The sequence below is a fragment of the Aythya ferina genome, assembly GCF_964211825.1.
Source record: "Aythya ferina genome assembly, chromosome: 12".
Taxonomy (NCBI): domain Eukaryota; kingdom Metazoa; phylum Chordata; class Aves; order Anseriformes; family Anatidae; genus Aythya; species Aythya ferina.
In genome coordinates, this window is record NC_140308.1 from 7501 (window position 1) to 33434 (window position 25934).

The following is a 25934-nucleotide window of genomic DNA, read 5'->3' on the forward strand; positions in this document are numbered from 1 at the left end:
TTAACATGTGTATTTAAGGCCTGACAAATACAGTCTTCAAAGGATCCAAAAGCAGGCTGAAAGATATGTGGTGTTAAAGGCTCCTTTGGCCATTCTATCACACAATACTGGACCGTTTTTTATTTACTTTTTCCTTTTCTGGGGCCCCTCTCATTCCAATTTCTAACCGTTATTCCTAATGGACTTTCTGGTGGTATGTCTGGTAATTTGCTCCCTTTCTTCTGGTCCCTGGTCTTCGATTTTGTCTGACCCATCTAGGAATGTTACTGTGGCAATTCCCACAGCCCTTGGTTACCTTAATAAGAGTGTCTTACAGAGGATTTAAGATCTATCACCCACCCACAAATCCTATAGGAATCCCTTCGTTCCTTCACTGGCCAAGTCCCTAGCAGGAGATTGGAACCGTGGTTAGAAGACCTCCACAATCGCTTCGGAACTGAATTCCGTCTCAGTCACACTCTTACACACACAGGCAACCGAAACCCACCCAACAGAACAGTATACGCTTTAAACGCTTATGACTCCATTGTCTTCATTCAGATCTTCACACACAGAATTACGGGCAAAATATAGTGCTGCAGCCAGCAAGGGAACTGAAAAAAAATCAAAAACTTTGCTTACCTTTATTCAGGTTCAAGATGCCATTAGTCCCGACCTGACTCGAACAGCAGCCACCAAATGGTGGGGCGCCTCTCCTAGATAAAGTAAGAATTCAGGAACCAAAGCCCTCCCGGACAAGCCCCCAGTTGTCATACATGACTGGGTCCCAAATTGGATTGCAATTAAATTTTACAATTTATTAAATGAATAGAGGTAAACAAGCAGTTGTGCGCAAACAGATATACTGTGACAGCTGCCCTTCAGCACGTGCCCAGAGGCAGACTGGATGTCTTTGCCAAAACAGTCCGGACAATATATTAGTACACCCATGCACTGCCACGTTAGCTGTCATTGCTAACTGCCAGGCAGGACAGCTCCAGACCAAACACATACACACACAGGCACGCCACAAACACTAAAACAAAACACACAACACAAGGCACAAGAAAAAGTGACCCCCCAGAGGGAAGCCCTATGGCAACAGCAAGTCAGAGCAGGTGCTCTGCAGCAGACCCCAGGAGAGACTCAACAATCAGTCGCATCGCACCCGAAGGCTGCCGCACACTCTGAGAAACCAAACCTACTAGTCCTGAGCAGCTCCCTACCTCCTCCTGCCAACCACGCTCAGCACACACACTATTTGCCCCTCAAAAAAACAAAACCTTAGAACATACACACACACAAAAAAAAACCATCTGAGATCCATAAATGCCAAAAAGACATGCACGCACAGCAGCCCCTGCAGAGGTAATCACAGACTTACCCTTTGCAGAGGAAAGAGCAGACTCTGATAGAACCCTGCTCAGGCTCTTGGTAACGCTGCATCTAAACTGCCAAGCCACATGTAGCATGAAATGAAGCTGGTTTTAGTCCCCTGGAAAATTACACAAGTAGGTTTATACATCTAGAGATTAAAATATAGCTCAAAAAACAGAAGCGTATCCCACCATCGCAAAGAACAGTGAGCCAGCAACCTCTACTAAATATCCCTCTCTTAAGTGAATTCCAAGGACTTAGAAATCCAGAAATCCATAGACTCCAGCCTGCCTAGAGAACCCTGCAACTGACTGAAGGAAAACAAAGCACTGCCCCCAAAGAGCAGCCCAGGCAGAAGGAGCTCTCTGATGCCATGCCTGGGGCTCATATACCATTTGGCCCTGCCCAGCACCCAAACCCAATCACATTGTAAAGGGGAGGGACAAAGCACAAGGAAGTAGGAGCAGAGCAGGAGCAGCAGATTTTCATTTTCTTTTTTTTTTTTTTTTTTTTAAATCTGCTTTACCTGAACAACATGCAGAGGACAAGAGACCTGGGGTGTTTCTAGAAGCAACAATCCCCATGCTTTTGCTGCAGCTTTTAATATTAAAAGGACAACACAACCAGTCAAGTAACTGGAACTTTTTCAAATGGAATTACGTCAAACAGGTTCATCATCACTTGCAAAAACAGAGAACCAGCATTCACTAGCATGCCAGAGCTAATACCCACCTCCTGCACAACGCTCACTACTACTAATGCAACATATCATTGTGCAATACCTCTCTGTTCCTGGTTCCTTTAACTCACCTGCTCAGTAGCTCCAACTGAGAAATGTGCCTGGGCAGCACCGCGCTGAAATGTGCCCGAACAGACTTATTCTTCAGTGATGAAGAAGGTGACCCTGCTCAGTCTCTTGGCAGTACTGCACTTATGCGGTCAAGAAACCGTACCCACGGTTTCCCAAAAACAACGTACCTGGCAACCCCTCATAAACATACCTCAAATATGTGAATTCCATGCACATAAAGCCTAGAAGGCTTTATGGTCTAAAGACTCGACAGACAGCAAACACACAGGCAAAAGCTCCAGAAATATAACAAACCGCCCCTAACCCTGAGAAAGACCACTGCTTATATGCCCAATGCTGCCATTTTCAGATACATGCTCACACAGGGCGCTTCGATGATACATTTCTCCTAAACCCTGCTCCATCACTTTGCCACCAAGGTTGTGACTTTGATAAGATTTGACATAGAGGCAAAGACTCACAAAAAGCCCTGTAATTCTGCAAAAATCATAAGGGACCCAGAAACACAAAGCAAACACACAAAATAACATCGCCATACTATCCGTAAAACTGCTGTAATAACTACTCACCTGAGGAAGAGCTGCGTGCAATACAGGCACCTACTACTTAGATTGCTTTACTATGACAGATCCTACCAGTTGCCACCTCGAAAAGATATGCGTACTGGTTTCTACTTGAAAATGCATCAGTCCATAGACTCTGACCCACCTAAAGAACCCTGCAACTGACTGAAGGAAAAACAAAGCACTTACCCCAAAGAGCAGCCCAGGCAGAAGAAGCTCTCTGATGGCACACCTGCAACTCAGTTACTATTAGGTCCCACCTGGAACCTGAAGCCAATCACATGGGAAAGTGCAGGGGGAAAGCACAAAAAAAGCAGAAAGAAGAGGAACAGCAGCTGTGGTTTTATTACCTTATTTATATGGCTTAGCTCAACAGCATGCAGAGTGCAGACATGAGAACTGGGGTGTTTCTAGAAGCTACAATCTGTTGTCGACGGAAGAAAGACACAGACGCTCAATATGAGTGAACAGTGAACTTCAACTTTAATGGATAGCTCAGTCGCCTTTTATCTAGTTCGAACATAATCAACTCATACATATTGCAAAAACTAAGCTCAGGATTGGCTAACACTTTCCTATCTTGTCAGTTAGTTCCTCCCTCTTTTAGCTACTGTCCCGCCTTAGAGACTTTCCCAACCACACAAGGGCATCGTGTCCTTGGGCCTGATTGGTTCTCAACCGGCTGCGCACGTGCTCAGGCTCATATGAGTTGAGTACGGTACCTCCCCTAGCCCATGACCTCCTAACTGCTCAACATCCACATGTCCTACCTCACTTAACCATTCCTCCACAATTCCCCCATTTTTATTTTGTGCTACAAATACCTTCTCTGTGAGTTGCTCTAGGTTCTTAGTTAGGCAGTTAAAGGTTACATATGCAGCAATTATAATCAATATAATTATAAGTAGAAAGCAAAGTCCCTCTTTAACTAACAAAACCCATCCACCCATGTTCCCAAAAACAGATTTAAGCCAACCTTCAAACCAACTATCTTGTACTACAATTTTTTGTGTATGATCCCTTAACCATTTCAACTGGTCGTGAATTGACTGACCATGGTCGGAAAGATTAAAGCAACACATTCCTTCTACATCTTCACACCCATGTCCCTGAGCCAAGAACAAGAAATCAATAGCGGCCCTATTTTGCAGCACAGCGTGCCTTAGGCTTTCCGTGTCTTGCGACATTTCAGAAAGAACTTGTGTGGTTACATTTGACTGTTTAACAGCCCAACAAGCAAGCTTATTAATGCTAGCCAAAGCGTGTGCAGTTCCTACAGTCAGAAAAAGATCCATTAAGCAGAGTAGTATGGGCAGAGTATGGTGCTAACATTTCACTCAGTTCCTTTGGATCCCCTATCGGGACCCCAAACAAGCATGTTCTGAAAGGGTACATAACATAACACAACTATACAACTTAACCCTAATAACACTACAATTACTGTAAGCACTTAACGGTAACACAATTAATAGTAAGTAACACAACTTAGTAGTAACACACTTAAACCTAATCACTTGATGGTGATCAAAGGCTGTTCTTGATAGTCGTCGAGGTGTCACAGCCCACGTCATTGTCAGAATGATTATCAGGAACCCCTTCCTGGTCGTCTTCGGCATGTGCAGATTCTAAAGCTGCTTCAGTCCACTTTGCAGAGATCCACTGGGTACCTGTTTCTGGCACCACTTCAAAATCTCTATAACATTTTTGCAAGTAACCCTTTAACCACATTTATCACAATACTACATGCAATGATGATTGACACCATAGTGAACAAAATCCTTAATCCCTCTTTGACTAATCCCAGTAACCATCTATGCATTGTTTCAAACAAATCAGTGAACCATTGATTGAAAGGATTGATACCATATTTACTCTTTCTCACATGCTCTTTCAAGAAAGTAATGGATTTGTGAATTGACTCATTACGATCAAAAAGTTTTAAACAGTATGTTCCCTTAAGTTTCTCCAAGTGGCTACTTCACACAATGACTCCATACTTGTGAAACATGATTTTGCTCGACCAGTACTAATTTCCTATGATTTCAGCCTGCACTATGGCAATAAATGCGCTCTCACTAACACAGTACACAGCACACTCACACACCCAGAGCACACTCACACACCCAGAGGCCTCTGGCACATCTCACTCTCAATCATACCACAACCTCAATCATATCACAAGAATATAATTTAGAATGATAAGCAAACAAACAAGTATTGTCTCTCATTGTGTTCCTCGTGAAGTGACTTGCAACACTTTGTTTTAAAACCTTACCCTTACACAAATACTTTCAACACAAAATACCTGGACATTTAAGAATAACACATACAATTATTAACACTCCAGTTAGTATCCCTTTTTCATTGCAAGGTAAACCTCTTATAAAAAGAATGCCAGAGAGAAGCAGCACAGCCGCCGCCGCTTCTATGGTTACGTCAGACAGGCTGCAGGGTCCTGATGTCCATCCCTCTGCTCTGTGCCGACTCGCCACACGGTGAGGGTCAGCTGCCGTTCGATTCCGCAGAACTCCGAGCGCAGCGCTGCTCGTGGCGGTGACTGAGGTGGGGGGGAGGCTCCCACTGCCCCGTAGCCCCCTGAGGCAGCGTTATCGTTCTCACTGAAGGCAGCAGTGGGCAATCCCCAGCTCCAACACTTCCCGGCAATCCCCATCGCTCTGTAGCAGCAGTAGCGACTCTCTGCTCAGCCTGATGTATAACTAAGGCATTAGTGACTGCTCTCCAAGGCTTCAATAATTTTTTAGCAGCCTTATTTTCATTAATAACTTCAAACAATTTGTCCCCAAATTTACGCCACTCTGTTTGTTCAAAAACTGTATCAGGATTGATAAAACAACCCTGCGCTACTCCATATACTAATAATCCTGGTAAATCCTTTTTGCAGTCTATATCTAAAGTGCTCCGCTTTTCTAAAAAGCATTCGAGCAAAGCATACGCCGCTTGTCTCTCCATACCTTTATATACGTCGGTTGCAGCCTTTGCAAAGACCTCGGCAGCGCTTCTCCAGCGGGACCCTTTATAGGCTCATCCCGGGTGCAGGGACTCCCTTCCACCTTCCGAGCTGCGGGTGCAGGGACTCCAAGTTTTCGTCCCTTTCACCTTTCAGACCTCGGCGACGCGTGACCGGCGGGATCCTCTCCCGGGTGCGGGGACTCCACGTCCCTTTCACCTTCCCAACGCAGGTGAGGGGATTCTTGTCCCTTCCACCTCCTGGGCTGCGTTGCAGGACCGGATCTTCCCTTATTCCATCCAACTGTGGCCCAGGATCACCGCCAGCAGTGTCCAAATCCCGTTCAGATCGGTCCCTGTTCAGGCACTATTTGTTGTCGACAGAAGGAAGACACAGACGCTCAATATGAGTGAACAGTGAACTTCAACTTTAATGGATAGCTCAGTCGCCTTTTATCTAGTTCGAACAGAATCAACTCATACATATTGCAAGACTAAGCTCAGGATTGGCTAACACTTTCCTATCTTGTCAGTTAGTTCCTTCCTCTTTTAGCTACCGTCCCGCCTTAGGGACTTTCCCAACCACACAAGGGCATCGTGTCCTTGGGCCTGATTGGTTCTCAACCGGCTGCGCACGTGCCCAGGCTCATATGAGTTGAGTACGGTACCTCCCTAGCCCATGACCTCCTAACTGCTCAACATCCACATGTCCTACCTCACTTAACCATTCCTCCACAATAATCCCCATGCTTTTGCTACAGCTTTGAATATTAAAAGGACAAAATGACTAAGCAAGTAGCTGAATTTTTTTTTTTCATCTGGAATTAGCTCAAGCTTTTATTTACATAGAAAGAAAAGTCTAGGAGCAGAACTGATTACATGCCAAAGAAGAATTCAATTCCATTCCACTCACAGGAAAAATCACTTACTTCAGTAAGCTGAGAACCAAAAGGCTATGCCGATGTGTTAAAACACATTACAGGACACTGGGTCCAGGCCCTCCGCTGCACCCACTTAAAACCCATCCCTACACTCACCAAGGTACAACCCCAAACCAAACACAGACGCAGCATTTCAGCTTCAACACAGTTTTGGGAACTGGTAGAAAGGACACCTCATCCTCAGCAAGGTGTGCTCAGGCTACACAGGACAGGGCTTTGGGCACCTCTTTGCCTACCAAAGAAGACAGCCATCAGCACCTGCTTTGTTCCGATCCTAAAGACTAACATCACAGCCCACATTGCCTGGGACACCTGATAAACAGAAGAGAAAGCAGCCATACCGTTTTCAAGCTGTCCCTGCATGTGTTGCTCCTTGATGATCTGCAACCTCTTCTCAAATCCTCAACTGCTTCTGTGGAGAGCCTGCCATGGCACCTGCAAAGCAAGATGGATACCCTTCGCAGTCACCTTGTGCTACTTGGCAGTTCTGCTCCAATCCAGCTCACAAACAGCCTGCCCTTCTCGTGCTGCTCTTTAGAGTGCAGCTTAGCCCCTCTGAGCCTGTGCGACACACCTGTGAAACAAAAAGAAAAGCATAGGCCTAAGCAGCATCCAAAGCCACAGCACAGCTAGGACAGTTACTCTCATCTGCTCCCTTACCTCGGCCCCCTCACCTGCCCTCGAGGCAGATGCTTCCATCTGCTCTCTTAAGCCAGCTACAACACACCTCTGAAATATAAACAGGATTTTTACTGTATTTTGTGTAGTTAACTAACTGCAGTGACAACTGCACCTGTAAAGTACCTGCTACACCTGTTCATCGCTCACCTTGGCGAAAGCAGCTATGCTCAAGTCCCACGTTGTACACTGTGTTGCAGCTTTAACAAATGAAAACGGTCACAATATAATCATTCAGCGGCCAGCATTAGAACCCATCCCTCAACAACAGCAGGGACCCCATTTACAAATTATCGTTTCAATACAGCAGCCCCCTTACCTCAGCACCTCAGAAGTAGATCAAGCCTGTCACTGAGCTGCCTACCCAGTGCTGAACAGTTCCAGAAGGAGCTCTTTCCTGTGACAGGTTCTAAAGGTTTACACTCTACTGGGGACAGGAAAGAAATAAGAATAAACATTTCAAAACCCCATATCTGTAACCTTTCAAGATTCAACAGACCTCCTCAAGCACACCGTTCAAGCACTTATGTGAGCAGCTGCTCACAAGCAGATATACTCTCCCACCTCCACATCTGCCAAACACCACAGAGATGACTGTGCCAGCTGCCCTTCAGTACGTGCCCAGAGGCAGACCGGATGCCTTTGCCAAAACACTCCAGACAATGTATTAGTACACCCATGCACTGCCACATTAATCACTAACTGCCAGGCAGGACAGCTCCAGACCAAACACATACACACACAGGCACGCCACAAACACTACAAACAAAACACACAACACAAGGCGCAAGAAAAGGTGACCCCCCAGAGGGAAGCTCTATGGCAACAGCAAGTCAGAATAGGTGCTCTGCACCAGACCCAAGGAGAGATTCAAATGTCACGACACGCGACTGGAAGCAACTGCCAGAACTGGGATGATGGAGGCCTAAAAAGCCTGCCTTCAAGACAACAGACCAGAAGGATGGGGACTGAAAACCCCATAAGACGACGCTTAGGAATTCAATTCCCAACAAGAGCTCCTGATGCAGCCCAGATGACTTCTGCAAGAGTGAGGATGGAAACAGACGCGATCTCAAACAGAATATGATGCACGAGACCTGAAACAGACCTGCTCTTTAAGCAGTGACTGCAACACAAGAAGTGCTCAGATCAGAGTCATGATGACAAAACATGCATTGAGGCCCTTCAGCACCACTACCAAGTCGCCTGTCTAGTCAGTCCAGTGTAAAAAGCTAGGAGGATATCAAGACCCGAGAAGCACAGAACAGACATCGCAGAAGCAACACAAGACAGACAAACAGAAGGAAACTGTCCTGCCTGGCGCACGCACTCACGCTACAAAATAATCCCGCTTCTTCTATTAGCCTGGTGACCCAGCCACAAGCAGCCTGAACGTGACCCAGCCTGAACCACCCTCACCATGGCACCAAGTCTAGTCAGCCAGCAGGCACCATGCTCCTCTGGCTCCCAGCTCCCATTAGCCACCCCAGATATGCAAATACCAGGTGCCCCCCAACTTAGCTCGCAGGTTGCTGCATGGTAAATTCCCTCCGCCTCAAGAAACGCACAGGCACTGATCGTCATCTTAGTCAATTGCCAGGCTCATCATCAGCTGCAAAAACAGAGTACCAGCATTCACTAGCATGCCGGTCATGATGCCCACCTTCTCCACAATGCTGACTACTGCTGATGCAACATACAACTATGCTCACCTGTTCCTCTCCAAATCCAAGCTCCAACAGTGCAACCAGTATCATCCACACCACCTGGGAAAACAAAGGGATTAAATGATCGTTGCATTCACAACAAGTCAGCCAATGGTGGTTTTTTTTTGTTGTTGTTTTTGTTTTTGTTGTTTTTTGTGTGTGTGTTTCCTGTATTTATTTATTTTTTAGTCTGCTTTAGCTCAACAGCATGCAGAGTGCAAACAAGAAAACTGGGGTGTATCTAGAAGCAACAATCCCCACGCTTTTGCTGTAGCTTTGAATATTAAAAGGACAATACGACCCAGCAAGTAACTGGAACTTTCTTACCTGGAATTAGCTCAAACTTTTTTTCACATTGAAAGAAAAATCTAGGAGCAGAACATATTATACACCAACAAAATTAATTGCATTTCATCCCCAGAAAAAAAATCACATACTCTCATCCCTTCCTGTACCTCAGCCGCTTGCCTGCCCCACGTGGCACATGCTTCCATCTGTTCCCTTTACTCACTTATAGCACCTCTAAAAGGCAAACTGGAATTTTACTCTATTGGATGTAGGAAAATAACTGCAGTGACAACCGCACCCCAAAAACAACAGTTACCTCTGCTCATCACGCACCAGAGTCACTGCAGAGGCAGCTCGGGTCAAGATGTCCTGCACTGTGTACTGCACACTGCATTTCAGCCTCAACAAAGGAGAAAGACAGGCAGAAGATAAACATTCAGCGGACAGCAGTAGCACCCATCCCTCAACAACAAAAGGGACCCCATCTTTAGTTTTAACCTTTCAAAACAGCAGGCCACTTGCCTCTGTACCTGCAAATTAGGTCCAAGCTTGAAAGGAGCGGCCAGCATCACCCACACCACCTGGGAACACAAAAGGACAAAATGACCACTCTTCTTGCGAGCACACACCTGCCACACTGCTCCTCTATCCCAAACAGCCTCACCTCGGACCCTCACAGGGAAACACCTGAGCGTCTTCCCTTCACTTCAGATAAGGGATGACCAGGCTGACAACACTCACCTTCCCTCAGAGCTTCGTGACACGAGGATTTCCCTTCCCTGTCCACGACTGCACAAAGCACCTGTAGAGACAAGAGAAACGCACACTCTGAGGTACCTCAGAGCTACAGCGTACCTGCTGCAATACCTCTCTCTTCCCAGCTCCAGTGCTTCAGCTGCTCACCAGCTCTGAGATTCTTCGCTCACAGCGCCACAGCAAACTCTGCCTGGGCCACACAACACACACTACACAAGCTACAATGGCTAAGACACACAAGCTGGAACATTCCCACCCAACAATCAGTCGCATCGCATAGGAAGGCTGCCGCACACTCTGAGAAACCAAACCTACTAGTCCTGAGCAGCTCCCTACCTCCTCCTGCCAACCACGCTCAGCGCACACACTATTTGCCCCTCAAAAAATCAAAACCTTAGAACATACACACACAAAAAAAAAACATCTGAGGTCCATAAATGCCAAAAAGACGTGCACGCACAGTGGCCCCGGCAGAGGTAATCACAGACTTACCCATTGCAGAGGAAAGAGCAGACTCTGATACAACCCTGATCAGGCTCTTGGTAATGCTGCATCTACACTGCCAAGCCACATGTAGCATGAAATGAAGCTGGCTTTACTTCTCTGGAAAATTACACAAGTAGGTTTATACATCTAGAGATTAAAATATAACTCAAAAACAGAAGAGCATCCCACCATCAAAAAAAAAAAAAAAAAAAAAGAGCCAGCAACCTCTACTAAATATTCCTCTGTTAAGTGAATTCCAAGCACTTAGAAATCCAGAAATCCATAGACTCCAGCCTGCCTAGAGAACCCTGCAACTGACTGAAGGAAAACAAAACACTTACCCCAAAGAGCAGCCCAGGCAGAAGGAGCTCTCTGATGTCATGCCTGGGGCTCATATACCATTTAGCCCTGCCCAATATCCAAACCCTATCACCTGGAAAAGGGGAGGGACAAAGCACAAGGAAGTAGGAGCAGAGCAGGAGCAGCAGTAGCTGTTTTTTTTTTTGTTTTGGTTTGGTTTTTTTTTTGTTTATTTGTGTGGTTTTTTTTTAAATCTGCTTTACCTGAACATCATGCAGAGAACAGACAAGAGACCTGGTGTGTTTCTAGAAGCAACAATCCCCATGCTTTTGCTACAGCTTTTAATATTGAAATAACAACGCGACCAGTCAAGTAACTGGAACTTTTTCAAATGGAATTACGTCAAACACGTTCATTATCACTTGCAAAAACAGAGAACCAGCAATCACTAGCATGCCAGAGTGTTGTCGACAGAAGGAAGACAGGGACACTCAATATGAGTGATCAGCAAGCTTCGATTTATTGGATAGCTCAGACGCCTTTTATTCCTTAACATATAATTAGCTCATACATATTACAAAAGTTAAGCTCATGATTGGTCCCCCTACGTCCTTATCTTATCAGCTTCTTCCTCATCCTTTCGACCGAAATAACACAGTTGGTACTTTCCCAAACCGCCAACGGATATTGTGTCCTTGTGTGTGATTGGCTCAAACAAGTTGTGTGCGATGTTTGTCCAACTTGTGAAGATTCAGCTGTTTTATGTCTACGTGACCTATCTCAGTTAACCATCCCTCTACAATTCCCCCATTTTTATTTTGGACTACTAATACCTTTTCTGTGACTTGTTCAAGCTTCTTAGTTAAGCAACCAAAAATTATTCGCGCAGCTATTTTTATCAATATAACTATAAGCAGAAAGCGAAATCCCTCTTTGATTAGACTCACTAACCAGTTAGACAGACCCCCAAAGATGGACTGCAACGAATTGTCAAGCCAACTAGGTTGTACTGTAATTTTCTTTGTGTGCTCCATCAACCATTTCAACTGGTCATGAATCGATCGACCATGATCTGAAAGATTGAAACAACACATTCCTTCAAAATCTTCACATCCATGTCCTTGCGCTAAAAGCAAAAAATCAATTGCAGCCTTATTTTGTAACACAACATGCCTAAGACTATCCATATCTTGTGCCATTTCAGTAATAATTTCAGTTGTTACATTTGATTGCTTAACAGCCCAACAAGCAAGCTTATTAATGCTAGCCAAAGCATGTGCAGTTCCCACTGCTGGAACTAATGAAGCAAATATTCTCTCAGCAGCGCCCCATAATTCTACACCATCGTCACAGTCAGAACCTAAAGTCTTAAGAGCTCGTTTGGATCTCTGCGACAAGCTCTGGTTCCGGAGACTGTGTAAGTCCGGGGCAAACAATGTGAGTCGCCCTAGATAACATGGACTCCCAAACGCGTTGGCAGGTATTCCTTGCCATGCACGATTGCCGCAAATCAAAAACATGCCAGGTGGCAGAGCCTTTGCAGTGTCATTATTCCACATCGGATTGTTATTAGATTTTGCTTCAGCTCCCAAAGCCCCCAGTCCTTGACTCCATACTTGTGAAATATGATTTTGCTCGACCGATCGCAACTAGTCCTGCTAGTTGCTTACAATCGACTCCCCGTTTTTCTAAAAAGCACTGTAATGAATCTAGGGCTACTTCGTCCTTCATTTTCCTATGATTTTTTTGCCGGCACTAATTTCCTATGATTTCAGCCTGCACTATGGCAACCTGCACTATGGCAATAAGCACGCTCTCACTAACACAGTACATAGCACACTCGCACACACACAGCACAATTGCACACCCAGAGGCCTCTGGCACATCTCAATCTCAATCATACCACAACCTCAATCATACCACAAGAATATAATTTAGAATGATAAGCAAACAATACATGCAGCCAATATAATTTAGAATCATAACCAAACAAACAAGTATTGCCTCTCATTGTGTTCCTCGTGAAGTGACTTGCAACACTTTGTTTTAAAACCTTACCCTTACACAAATACTTTCAACACAAAATACCTGGACATTTAAGAATAACACATACAATTATTAACACTCCAGTTAGTATCCCTCCAGCAGCTGAAAACATACTGTTTGTCTGCAGCTTCAGGAGATCTTTGCTCCTGTGGTGAGCAGCTGAGAGTGGAGTCCCCTCCGAGCAAAAACGCTCAGGGTGCACCTAGGGGCGTCCACGCCGCAGCCAATCCCCGCAGCCGAGCAGTGTCTCCTCAAGTCTGCCAGTGGTCATTTGGCAGTGTAATCTGCATCTCTGCATTCCTGTCCCGCAATAGAGCTAAGTCGTCATTACTAATCCATAGAATGTGGCAACCCCACGCAATCTTATCCAGAAACATAGTTATAACACCAATCTGGGGACGAATAGTCTTTTTTGCATTGCAAGATAAACCTCTTATAAAATGAATGCCAGAGAGAAGCAGCACAGCCGCCGCTGCTTCCATGGTTACGTCAGACAGTCTGCAGGGTCCTGATGTCCACCCCTCTGCTCTGTGCCGACTCGCCACACAGTGAGGGTCCGCTGTCATTGTCCACTGATGCCTCTGGTCTACTGTAGCAACCCAATCTCGGATGTCCCGCATCGCACCGCGATTACTTCAATTTCCCAAGTCCCTCCGCAATTCCTTTTTCTGCGTCCCTCCGCAATTCCTTTTTACAGTCTATACCCTGCGTGCTCCGCTTTTCTAAAAAGCACTTGAACAGATCATACGTCACTTGCCTCTCCATACCTTTGTTTATGTCAGCACTGTTGCAGCCTTTGCAAGACCTCGGCGACGCGTGGCCGGCGGGACCCTCTACAGGTGCTCCCGGGTGCAAGGATTTAGCATTTTCATCCCTTCCACCTCCTGAGCTGCATTGCAGGACCTGTTTCCTTCCCTTATTCCGTCGATCCGTGGCTTGCAGGTTCACCGCCAGCGGGGTCCGTGTTCAGGCGCCATTTGTTGTCGACGGAAGGAAGACAGGGACACTCAATATGAGTGATCAGCAAGCTTCGATTTATTGGATAGCTCAGACACCTTTTATTCCTTTACATATAATTAGCTCATACATATTACAAAAGTTAAGCTCATGATTGGTCCCCCTACGTCCTTATCTTATCAGCTTCTTCCTCATCCTTTCGACCGAAATAACACAGTTGGTACTTTCCCAAACCGCCAAAGGATATTGTGTCCTTGTGTCTGATTGCCTCAGACAAGTTGTGTGCGATGTTTGTTCAACTTGTGAAGATTCAGCTGTTTTATGTCTACGTGACCTATCTCAGTTAACCATCCCTCTACACCAGAGCTAATACCCACCTCCTGCACAATACTTGCTACTACTAATGCAACATACAGTTGTGCAATACCTCTCTGTTCCCAGCTCCTTTATCTCACCTGCTCAGTAGCTCCAACTGAGAAAATGGGCCCGGGCGGCGCCGCGCCGAAATGGGCCCGGGCGGCGCCGCGCCGAAATGGGCCCGGGCGGCGCCGCGCCGAAATGGGCCCGGGCGGCGCCGCGCCGAAATGGGCCCGGGCGGCGCCGCGCCGAAATGGGCCCGGGCGGCGCCGCGCCGAAATGGGCCCGGGCGGCGCCGCGCCGAAATGGGCCCGGGCGGCGCCGCGCCGAAATGGGCCCGGGCGGCGCCGCGCCGAAATGGGCCCGGGCGGCGCCGCGCCGAAATGGGCCCGGGCGGCGCCGCGCCGAAATGGGCCCGGGCGGCGCCGCGCCGAAATGGGCCCGGGCGGCGCCGCGCCGAAATGGGCCCGGGCGGCGCCGCGCCGAAATGGGCCCGGGCGGCGCCGCGCCGAAATGGGCCCGGGCGGCGCCGCGCCGAAATGGGCCCGGGCGGCGCCGCGCCGAAATGGGCCCGGGCGGCGCCGCGCCGAAATGGGCCCGGGCGGCGCCGCGCCGAAATGGGCCCGGGCGGCGCCGCGCCGAAATGGGCCCGGGCGGCGCCGCGCCGAAATGGGCCCGGGCGGCGCCGCGCCGAAATGGGCCCGGGCGGCGCCGCGCCGAAATGGGCCCGGGCGGCGCCGCGCCGAAATGGGCCCGGGCGGCGCCGCGCCGAAATGGGCCCGGGCGGCGCCGCGCCGAAATGGGCCCGGGCGGCGCCGCGCCGAAATGGGCCCGGGCGGCGCCGCGCCGAAATGGGCCCGGGCGGCGCCGCGCCGAAATGGGCCCGGGCGGCGCCGCGCCGAAATGGGCCCGGGCGGCGCCGCGCCGAAATGGGCCCGGGCGGCGCCGCGCCGAAATGGGCCCGGGCGGCGCCGCGCCGAAATGGGCCCGGGCGGCGCCGCGCCGAAATGGGCCCGGGCGGCGCCGCGCCGAAATGGGCCCGGGCGGCGCCGCGCCGAAATGGGCCCGGGCGGCGCCGCGCCGAAATGGGCCCGGGCGGCGCCGCGCCGAAATGGGCCCGGGCGGCGCCGCGCCGAAATGGGCCCGAACAGACATTCTCTAGAGATGAAGGAGGTGACCCTGCTCACTCTCTAAGCACTACTACACTTATGTGGTCAAGGAACCCTACCCCACGGTTTCCCAAAAACAACGTGCCTTTTCTTTTTCTTCATATCTTATATTTACGTAGAAAGAAAAATCTAGGAGCAGAACTGATTATAAGCCAAAAAAAAAAAAAAAATCGATTCCGTCCCACTCACAGGAAAAATCACTTACTTCAGTAGGCTGAGATCCAAAAGGCTATGCTGATGGGTCAAAACACACTACAGGACACTGGGGCCAGGCCCTCCGCTGCACCCACTTAAAACCCATCCCTACACTCACCAAGGTACAACCCCAAACCAAACACAGACGCAGCATTTCAGATTCAACACAGTTTTGGGAACTGCTGGAAAGCAAGCTTCATCCTCAGCGAGGACTGCTCAGGCTACACAGGACAGGGCTTCGGGCACCTCTTTGCCTACCAAAGAAGGCCGCCATCAGCACCTGCTTTGTTCCGATCCTAAAGACTAACATCACAGCCCACATTGCCTGGGACACCTGATAAACAGAAGAGAAAGCAGCCATACCGTTTTCAAGCCATCCCTGCACGTGTCGCGCCTTGATGATCTGCAACCTCTTCTCAAATCCTCAACCGCTTCTGTGGAGAGCCTGCCATGGCACCTGCAAAGCAAGATGGATACCCTTCGCAGTCACCTTGTGCTACTTGGCAGTTCTACTCCAATCCAGCTCACAAACAGCCCGCCCTTCTCGTGCTGCTCTTCAGAGTGCAGCTTGGCCCCTCTGAACCTGTGCGAGACACCTGTGAAAGAAAAAGAAAAGCATAGGCTGAAGCAGCATCCAAAGACACAGCACAGCTAGGACACTTACTCTCATCTGCTCCCTTACCTCGGCCCCCTCACCTGCCCTCGAGGAAGATGCTTCCATCTGCTCTCTTAAGCCAGCTACAACACACCTCTGAAATATAAACAGGATTTTTACTGTATTTTGTGTAGTTAACTAACTGCAGTGACAACTGCACCTGTAAAGTACCTGCTACACCTGTTCATCGCTCACCTTGCCGAAAGCAGCTCTGCTCAAGTTCCGTGTTGTACACTGTGTTTCAGTTTTAGCAAATGAAAACAGATACAAGACAATCATTCAGCTGCCAGCATTAGCACCCATACCTCCACAACAAAAGGGACCCCGTTTACAACATTATCATTTCAAAACAGCAGCCCCCTTGCCTCAGCACCTCAGAAGTACATCAAGCCAGTCACCGAGTTGTCTACAGAGTGCTGAACAGTTCCAGAAGGAGCTCTTTCCTGTGACAGGTTCCTCCTAGGCTTTACACTCTACTGGGGACAGGAAAGAAATAAGAATAAACATTTCAAAACCCCTTATCTGTAAGCTTTCAAGATTCGACAGACCTCCTCAAGCACACCGTTCAAGCACTTATGCGAGCAGCTGCTCACAAGCAGATATACTCTCCCAAATCCACATCTGCCAACCACCAGAGATGACTGTGCCAGCTGCCCTTCAGTACGTGCCCAGAGGCAGACTGGATGTCTTTGCCAAAACAGTCCAGACAATGTATTAGCACACCCATGCACTGCCACATTAGCTGTCATCACTAACTGCCAGGCAGGACAGCTCCAGAACAAACACATACACACACAGGCACGCCACAAACACTACAAACAAAACACACAACACAAGGCGCAAGAAAAAGTGACCCCCCAGAGGGAAGCCCTACGGCAACAGCAAGTCAGAACAGGTGCTCTGCAGCAGACCCAAGGAGAGACTCAAGTGTCACAACATGCGACTGGAAGCAACTGCCAGAACAGGGATGATGGAGGCCTAAAAAGCCTGCCTTTAAGACAAGACACCAGAAGGATGGGGACTGAAAACCCCATAAGAAGACGCTTAGGAATTCAATTCCCAAGCAAGAGCTCCTGATGCAGCCCAGATGACTTCAGCAAGAGTGAGGATGGAAATAGACGTGATCTCAAACCGAATATGATGCACAAGACCTGAAACAGATCTGCACTTCAAGCAGCAACTTAAAGACAAGAAGTGCTCGTATCAGCCCTACGATGATGAAACAAGCATTTAGGGCCTTTGGTGTGGCTACAAAGTTGCACGTCTTGTCTGTCCAGTGGAAGAAGGCAATGAGAATATCAAGACCTGAGGAGCACGTAACATGATGATCATATCAGGAAATGTTTGATACAAAAACTATTAATCGCATAGTAGAAGTGATCCCCTTAAGCTCCCACTGCAACAGAAGCGTTGCTCAGCTCCCAGTTCAACATCAGCATTATTCTGAGGAGGTTGAGTGTTGAATACGCTCAGGATGGCTTCCCCAGGGCCTGCTGAGCAACAAGAACAACAACACAGTACAGCACAGACAACACAGATGACAAGCTGGGACTGCCCTGCCTGGCACGCGCTCACGCTGTACGTGACAGAACTCCCCACACATAATCTCTCTGCCTGACCTGATCAATCCTGAAAGGCCCCACCCAAAGCAATGACTTAAAAGCACAGACCCTCGCCCTATGGGTGCATTCACAACCCCAACTCAAACATAGCATTTCCCCCCCACCCCCACCGACACCCCAACTTAGCTTGGGAATGCTGGGAGGCTGGTTCCATCCTCACCAAGGAAGACTCATAAAGGCTAGCCAGGACATTGCTTCAGGCACAAGGCTCTTCTTCACCTGCAGAAATAAAGTGTCATCATGCGCCAGCACACCAGCCAAATTTCTTCCAGTGAAACAACCTCCTCAGAAACAAAACAGTAGACAACTGACCTGCTCCGCTACTGAAATCTGATAGACACCCTTTAAACAACTCCCCACCTCCCTCTGCCAACCACTCCTCAACACACAGTATTTCCCCCTGGACTTAATTCTCAGGGCTCAGAATCCACCCTCAATGTGGACCACAGAGGCCAGCCAGGATGTTCCCAGTACCTTCTTCGTAACAGGAAAAGAGGAGTCACCCAGAGGTGCACCAATAGACTGCTACACCAAAAACAATACCCGTTTTCCAACTTTTCTCCACTCACCTTCCCGATCCAGGCTTCAAGCTTCCATTCACTGTGCTGAGCCAAGGTCACGGGGCTTAGACCAAGAAGAACAGAAACCTGACAATCCACAGAACAGTCTATACCCACTCCTTTCCTCCCCTACTGCAACAGCCAAGAAGCCCCAGAGCCACGTGGCCCAACCCAGTACCACCGCTTCACTCACCTAAAATCCAAAGGAGATGCATCGCGCTCCCAGCTCCTCTTGTGCTCCGAGCAGCTCCAGCATTTCAGGAACTAGAACCGCTGACATCTGGCACATCTCAGAAATGTGGCAGGAGATGTACTCTGCTGTCGCAAGGCGCTTGCAAAGTCGGCCCGACAGGTGAAGCAGAATAACACAGTCCACCGACCAACTCGGGGCTCCCACTGCTGTCCACTCACCCTCATGCTTTGTTCAAGTTCCCATGCCTATGCCCTGAGCTACAAGAAACAAAGAGAGAAGGTCACAACCACGATGGATACGCAAACAGTGCAGCTCCTAGCAGAGGACTCAAACACAGAGACCAGAGCCAGACAAAAAAAAAAAAAAACTCAAGTCCACAAATGCCACAAGGCCATGAATGCATAGCAGCCCCAGCAGGGCTAATGACAGACATACCCTTTGCAGATGGAAAAGGTGACCCTTCTCAGTCTCTTGGTAATGCTGCACCTACGTGGTCAAGCCTCTTGTAGCATGTAATCAAGCTGGTTTTAGTCCTCTGGAGAGTTACACAAGTGGGTTGATTCATCTAGAGATTAAAATACAGATCAAACAGAGGAGCATAAGCCACCATCCCAAAAACAGTGAGCCAGCAGCCTCTACTTAATATCCCTCTATTAAGTGAATTCCAAGCACTTAGAAATCCTGAAATCCATAGACTCCAGCCTTCCTAAAGAACCATGCAACTGACTGAAGGAAAAACAAAACACTTACCCCAAAGAGCAGCCCAGGCAGAATGAACTCTGATGGCATACCCGGGGCTCATATACCTTTTGGTCCCACCCAGCACCCAAACCAAATCACCTGGAAAGGGGAGGGGCAAAGCACAAGAAAGTAGAAAGAGGAGGAGAAGCAGCTGTGGTTTATTTACTTATTTGTAAGGCTTACCTCAACAGCATGCAGAATGCAGACAAGAGAACTGGGGTGTTTCTAGAAGCAACAATCCCCACGCTTTCGCTGCAGCTTTGAGTGTTAGAAGGACGATATGACTAAGCAAGTAACTGAAGCTTTTTCAGCTGGAATTAGCTCAAACTTTTACTTACGTAGAAAGAAAAATCTAGGAGCAGAACAGATTATACACCAACAAAATCAATTCCGTTCCACTCACAGGAAAAATCACTTACTTCAGTAGGCTATCTGAGAACTAAAAGGCTATGCTCATGGGTCAAAACACACTACAGGACACTGGGGCCAGGCCCTCCGCTGCACCCACTTAAAACCCATCCCTACACTCACCAAGGTACAACCCCAACCCAAACACAGACGCAGCATTTCAGCTTCAACACAGTTTTCGGAACTGCTGGAAAGCAGGCTTCATCCTCAGCAAGGCGTGCTCAGGCTGCACAAGAGGGGGCTTCAGGCACCTCTTTGCCTACTGAAGAAGACCACCATCAGGAACTGCCACACCAGACAACCGTTTTCATCTACAACACCTTTCTCAGGAACCACACAGCATTCCAGTGACCTGCTTTCCTCCTACTCTAAAGGATATCTCAGCCCACCTTGTCTGTGGCACCTCATAAACTGGAGAGAAAGCAACTGTAGCAGCAAAAGCCACAACACCCTTTGGACAGTTACTCTCATCCTCTCCCGTACCTCAGCCGCTGGCCTTCCCCACATGGCAGATGCTTCCATCTGTTCTCTTTACTCACTTATAGCACCTCTAAAAGGCAAACTGGATTTTTACTCTATTGGATGTAAGAAAATAACTGCAGTGACAACCGCACCCCAAAAATAACAGCTACTTCTGCTCATCACGCACCAGCCACTCCAGAGGCACCTTGGGTCATGACGTCCTGGACTGCACACTGCCTTTCAGCCTGAACAAAGGAAAACACAGTCACAAGATAATCATTCAGATGCCAGCATTAGCACCTATCCCTCAACAACACAAAGGGACCCCGTTTACAATATTATCAGTGACCAGAGTCACTGCAGAGGCAGCTCGGGTCAAGACGTCCTGCACTGCGCACTGCGTTTCAGCCTGAACAAAAGGAAAAACACAGGCAGAAGATAAACATTCAGCTGACAGCAGTAGCACCCATCCCTCAACAATAAAAGGGACCCCATCTTGAGTTTTATCCTTTCAAAACAGCAGGCCACTTGCCTCTGTACCTGCAAATTAGGTCCAAGCTTGAAAGGAGCGGCCAGCATCACCCACACCACCTGGGAACACAAAAGGACACAATGACCACTGTGCTTGCAAGAAACCACCTGCCACACTGCTCCTCTATCCCACACAGCCTCACCTCGGACCCTCACAGGGAAACACCTGAGCGTCTTCCCTTTGCTTCGGATAAGGGATGACCAGGCTGACAACACTCACCTTCCCTCAGTGCTTCGTGACGTGAGGATTTCCCTTCCCTGTCCACGACTGCACAAAGCACCTGTAGAGACGAGAGAAAAGCACACTCTGAGGCACCTCACAACCACAGCGTACCTGCTGCAATACCTCTCTCTTCCCAGTTCCTTTACTTCAGTTGCTCAACAGCTCTAACTCAGATTCTTCGCTCACAGCGCCACAGCAAATTCTGCCCGGGCCACACAACATACGCTACACAAGCTACATTGCTTAGGACACACAAGCTGGAACATTCCCACCCAACAATCAGTCGCATTGCACAGGATGGATGCCGCATACTCCTAGAAACCAAACCTACCAGTCCTGAGCAGCTCCCAACCTCCACCTGCCTACCACGTTCAGCACACTAACTGTTTACCCCTCAGAAAACCAGAAACTTAGAACATACACACACAAAAAAAAAAACAACTCCACAAACGCCAAAAAGACATGCACACACAGCAACCCCGGCAGGAGTAATCACAGACTTACCCTTTGCAGATGAAAAAGGTGACTCTGATACAACCCTGCTCAGTCTCTTGGTAATGCTGCATCTACGCTGCCAAGCCACATGTAGCATGTAATCAAGCTGGTGTAAATCTCCAGGGAACTACAACAAGTGGTTTTAAACATGTAGAGATAAAAATATATCTAAAAAACAGGAGAATATGCGGCCATCCTAAAAAAAAGTGAGCCAGCAGCCTCCACTAAATATCCCTCTAATTCAAGCACTTAGAGATCTAGAATTCCAAACACTTAGAAATCCAGAAATCCATAGACTCCAGCCTGCCTAGAGAACCCTGTAACTGACTGAAGGAAACACAAAGCACTGCCCCCAAAGAGCAGCCCAGGCAGAAGGAGCACTCTGATGCCATGCCTGGGGCTCATATACCTTTTGGCCCCGCCCAACACCCAAACCAAATCACCTGGGAAAGGGGAGGGGCAAAGCACAAGAAAGTAGAAATAGAGCAAGAAAAGTAGCTGTTTTTCTTTTTGTTTCTTTTTTAAAATAAACTTTATCTCAAAAGCATGCAGAGAGCAGACCAAATATTTGCAGTGATTCTAGAAGCAAAAATCGCCTTTGGCTTATTCTGCAGGTTTTAATATTGAATTGACAATATCACCAAGCTAATAACTGAAACTTTTTGAACTGGAATTAGTTTAAACAGGCTCATCCCCATCTGTAAACACAGAGAACCAGCATTCACTACCATGCAAGCCCTAATACCCATTTCCTGCACAACGCACACTACAACTAATGCAACATACCATTGTGCAATACTTCTCTGTTCCCGGTTCCTTTACCTCACCTGCTCAGTAGCTCCACCTGAGTAATGGGCCCGGGCGGCGCCGCGCCGAAATGGGCCCGGGCGGCGCCGCGCCGAAATGGGCCCGGGCGGCGCCGCGCCGAAATGGGCCCGGGCGGCGCCGCGCCGAAATGGGCCCGGGCGGCGCCGCGCCGAAATGGGCCCGGGCGGCGCCGCGCCGAAATGGGCCCGGGCGGCGCCGCGCCGAAATGGGCCCGGGCGGCGCCGCGCCGAAATGGGCCCGGGCGGCGCCGCGCCGAAATGGGCCCGGGCGGCGCCGCGCCGAAATGGGCCCGGGCGGCGCCGCGCCGAAATGGGCCCGGGCGGCGCCGCGCCGAAATGGGCCCGGGCGGCGCCGCGCCGAAATGGGCCCGGGCGGCGCCGCGCCGAAATGGGCCCGGGCGGCGCCGCGCCGAAATGGGCCCGGGCGGCGCCGCGCCGAAATGGGCCCGGGCGGCGCCGCGCCGAAATGGGCCCGGGCGGCGCCGCGCCGAAATGGGCCCGGGCGGCGCCGCGCCGAAATGGGCCCGGGCGGCGCCGCGCCGAAATGGGCCCGGGCGGCGCCGCGCCGAAATGGGCCCGGGCGGCGCCGCGCCGAAATGGGCCCGGGCGGCGCCGCGCCGAAATGGGCCCGGGCGGCGCCGCGCCGAAATGGGCCCGGGCGGCGCCGCGCCGAAATGGGCCCGGGCGGCGCCGCGCCGAAATGGGCCCGGGCGGCGCCGCGCCGAAATGGGCCCGGGCGGCGCCGCGCCGAAATGGGCCCGGGCGGCGCCGCGCCGAAATGGGCCCGGGCGGCGCCGCGCCGAAATGGGCCCGGGCGGCGCCGCGCCGAAATGGGCCCGGGCGGCGCCGCGCCGAAATGGGCCCGGGCGGCGCCGCGCCGAAATGGGCCCGGGCGGCGCCGCGCCGAAATGGGCCCGGGCGGCGCCGCGCCGAAATGGGCCCGGGCGGCGCCGCGCCGAAATGGGCCCGGGCGGCGCCGCGCCGAAATGGGCCCGAACAGACTTATTCTTCAGTGATGAAGAAGGTGACCCTGCTCAGTCTCTTGGCAGTATTGCACTTACGCGGTCAAGGAACCACGCTCAACTGTTTCCCAAATACATCTACCTAGCAACACCTCATAAACATACTTCTAATATGTCAATTCAAGGACATCAAGACTAGAAGGCTGCAAGGTCTAAAGACTCAACAGACAGCAAAACCACAGGCAAAAGCTCCAGAAATACAATAAACTGTCCCTAAACCTGAAACAGAATACCCCTTACATGCCCACTGCTGCCATTTTCAGATACACGCTCACACAAGGAGCTTCAATGATACATTTCTCCTAAACCCTGCTCCATCACTTTGCCACCAAGGTTGTGACTTTGATAAGATTTGACATAGAGGCAAAGTCTCAAAAAGCCCCGTAATTCTGCAAAAATCATAAGGGACCCAGAACCACAAAGCAAACACACAAAGTAACATCACCATACTATCCGTAACACTGATATAACTACTACTCACCTGAGGAAGAGCTGCATGCAATACAGGCACCTACTACTAGATTGCTTTACAATGACAGATCCTACCAGTTGCCACCTCAAAAAGATAGGAGTACTGGTTTCTACTTGAAAACGCATCAGTCCATAGACTGACCCACCTAAAGAACCCTCCAAACAACTGAAGGAAAACCAAAGCACTTACCCTAAAGTGCAGCCCAGGCAGAAGGAGCTCTCTCATGGCATACCTGCAACTCAGTTACCATTAGGTCCCACCTGGAACCTGAAGCCAATCACCTGGGAAAGTGCAGGGGGAAAGCACAAAAAAGCAGAAAGAGGAGGAGCAGCAGCTGTGGTTTTATTACCTTCTTTATATGGCTTAGCTCAACAGCATGCAGAGCACAGACAAGAGAACTGGGGTGTTTCTAGAAACAAAAATCCCCATGCTTTTGCTGCAGCTTTGAATATTGAAAGGAAAATACAAACAAGCAAGTAACTCTTTTTTTTTTTTTTTCCACCTGGAATTACCTCAATCTTTCATTTACAAAGAAAAATCTAGGAGCAGAACAGATTACATGCCAAAAGAAGAATTCAATTCCATTCCACTCGCAGGAGAAATCACTTACTTCAGTAGGCTGAGAACCAAAAGGTTATGCTGATGTGTTAAAACACACTACAGGACACTGGGGCCAGGCCCTCCGCTGCACCCACTTAAAACCCATCCCTACACTCACCAAGGTGCAACCCCAACCCGAACACAGACGCAGCATTTCAGCCTCAACACAGTTTTGAAAACTGCTGGAAAGCAAGCTTCATCCTCAGCGAGGACTGCTCAGGCTACACAGGACAGGGCTGCGGGCAACTCTTTGCCTACCAAAGAAGACCGCCATCAGCACCTGCTTTGTTCCAATCCTAAAGACTAACATCACAGCCCACGTTGCCTGGGACACCTGATAAACAGAAGAGAAAGCAGCCATACCGTTTTCAAGCTGTCCCTGCACGTGTCGCTCCTCGATGATCTGCAACCTCTTCTCAAATCCTCAACCGCTTCTGTGGAGAGCCTGCCATGGCACCTGCAAAGCAAGATGGATACCCTTCGCAGTCACCTCGTGCTACTTGGCAGTTCTGCTCCAATCCAGCTCACAAACAGCCCGCCCTTCCCGTGCTGCTCTTCAGAGTGCAGCTTGGCCCCACTCAGCCTGTGCGACACACCTGTGAAACAAAAAGAAAAGCATAGGCTGAAGCAGCATCCAAAGACACAGCACAGCTAGGACAGTTACTCTCATCTGCTCCCTAACCTCTGCCCCCTCACCTGCCCTCGAGGAAGATGCTTCCATCTGCTCTCTTAGGCCAGCTACAACACACCTCTGAAATATAAACAGGATTTTTACTGTACTTTGTGCAGTTAAGTAACTGCAGTGACAACTGCACCACTAAAGTAACTGCTAGATCTGCTCATCGCTCACCTTGCTAGAAGAAGCTGTGGTCAAGTCCTGTGTTGTACACTGTGTTTCAGCTTTAGCAAATGAAAACGGTCACAAGATAATCATTCAGCTGCCAGCATTAGCACCCATCCCTCAACAACAGAAGGGACCCCATTTACAAATTGTTTCAAAACAGCAGCCCCCTTACCTCAGCACCTCAGAAGTAGATCAAGCCAGTCACCAAGCTGCCTACCGAGTGCTGGACAGTTCCAGAAGGAGCTCTTTCCTGTGAGCAGTCCCTAGTAAGGTACACACTCTACTGGGGACAGGAAAGATATAAAAGTTTCAACACCCCTTATCTGTAAGCTTTCAAGATTCAACAGTGCACCGTTCAAGCATTATGGGAGCAGCTGCTCGCAAGCAGCTCAACTCTGCCAAATCCACATCTACCAACCTCCAGAGATGACTGTGCCAGCTGCCCTTCAGTACGCGCCCAGAGGCAGACCGGATGTCTTTGCCAATACAGTCCGGACAATGTATTAGTACACCCGTGCACTGCCACGTTAGCTGTCATCACTAACTGCCAGGCAGGACAGCTTCAGTACTTTGTGCAGTTAAGTAACTGCAGTGACAACTGCACCACTAAAGTAACTGCTAGATCTGCTCATCGCTCACCTTGCTAAAAGAAGCTGCGGTCAAGTCCTGTGTTGTACACTGTGTTTCAGCTTTAGCAAATGAA

At 49.3% G+C, this 25934-nt stretch overlaps 3 long non-coding RNA genes across 19 annotated transcripts in view; 1 reads left to right on the forward strand and 2 right to left on the reverse strand.

Annotated features, from left to right (window-relative positions):
- Window positions 1-21584, reverse strand: part of LOC311443288 — a 22589-nt gene extending 1005 nt beyond the window's left edge. The window contains exons 1-18 of one of the 17 annotated variants that reach the window (XR_014697177.1): window positions 16605-18017; window positions 16259-16325; window positions 15940-16172; window positions 10559-10669; window positions 10052-10112; window positions 9833-9891; window positions 9627-9710; window positions 9350-9390; window positions 9029-9082; window positions 8885-8928; window positions 7636-7740; window positions 7467-7516; window positions 7299-7367; window positions 6980-7212; window positions 2920-6064; window positions 1364-1474; window positions 622-695; window positions 1-56 (exon numbers count right to left, since the gene is read on the reverse strand). The exon at window positions 1-56 is cut by the window's left edge and continues 1005 nt beyond it. This is a non-coding gene — a long non-coding RNA (uncharacterized lncRNA). Of the gene's footprint in view, window positions 57-621; window positions 696-1363; window positions 1475-2919; window positions 6065-6979; window positions 7213-7298; window positions 7368-7466; window positions 7517-7635; window positions 8076-8818; window positions 8955-9028; window positions 9083-9349; window positions 9391-9626; window positions 9711-9832; window positions 9892-10051; window positions 10113-10558; window positions 10730-15939; window positions 16173-16258; window positions 16326-16426; window positions 16452-16604; window positions 18018-20757; window positions 20809-20968; window positions 21030-21475 lie in introns of those variants that run through there. The other 16 variants (XR_014697178.1, XR_014697179.1, XR_014697180.1 and 13 more) reach the window with 16 other exon arrangements.
- On the forward strand, window positions 13718-14358 carry LOC311443291. The gene is made up of 2 exons (XR_014697196.1): window positions 13718-13856; window positions 14322-14358. It is a non-coding gene; the product is annotated as an uncharacterized lncRNA (long non-coding RNA).
- Window positions 18639-19697, reverse strand: LOC311443290. Its single transcript, XR_014697195.1, has 3 exons — window positions 19531-19697; window positions 19042-19171; window positions 18639-18863 (listed from the first exon to the last, which is right to left on the reverse strand). It is a non-coding gene; the product is annotated as an uncharacterized lncRNA (long non-coding RNA).
- Window positions 21585-25934: the final 4350 nt, after the last annotated feature.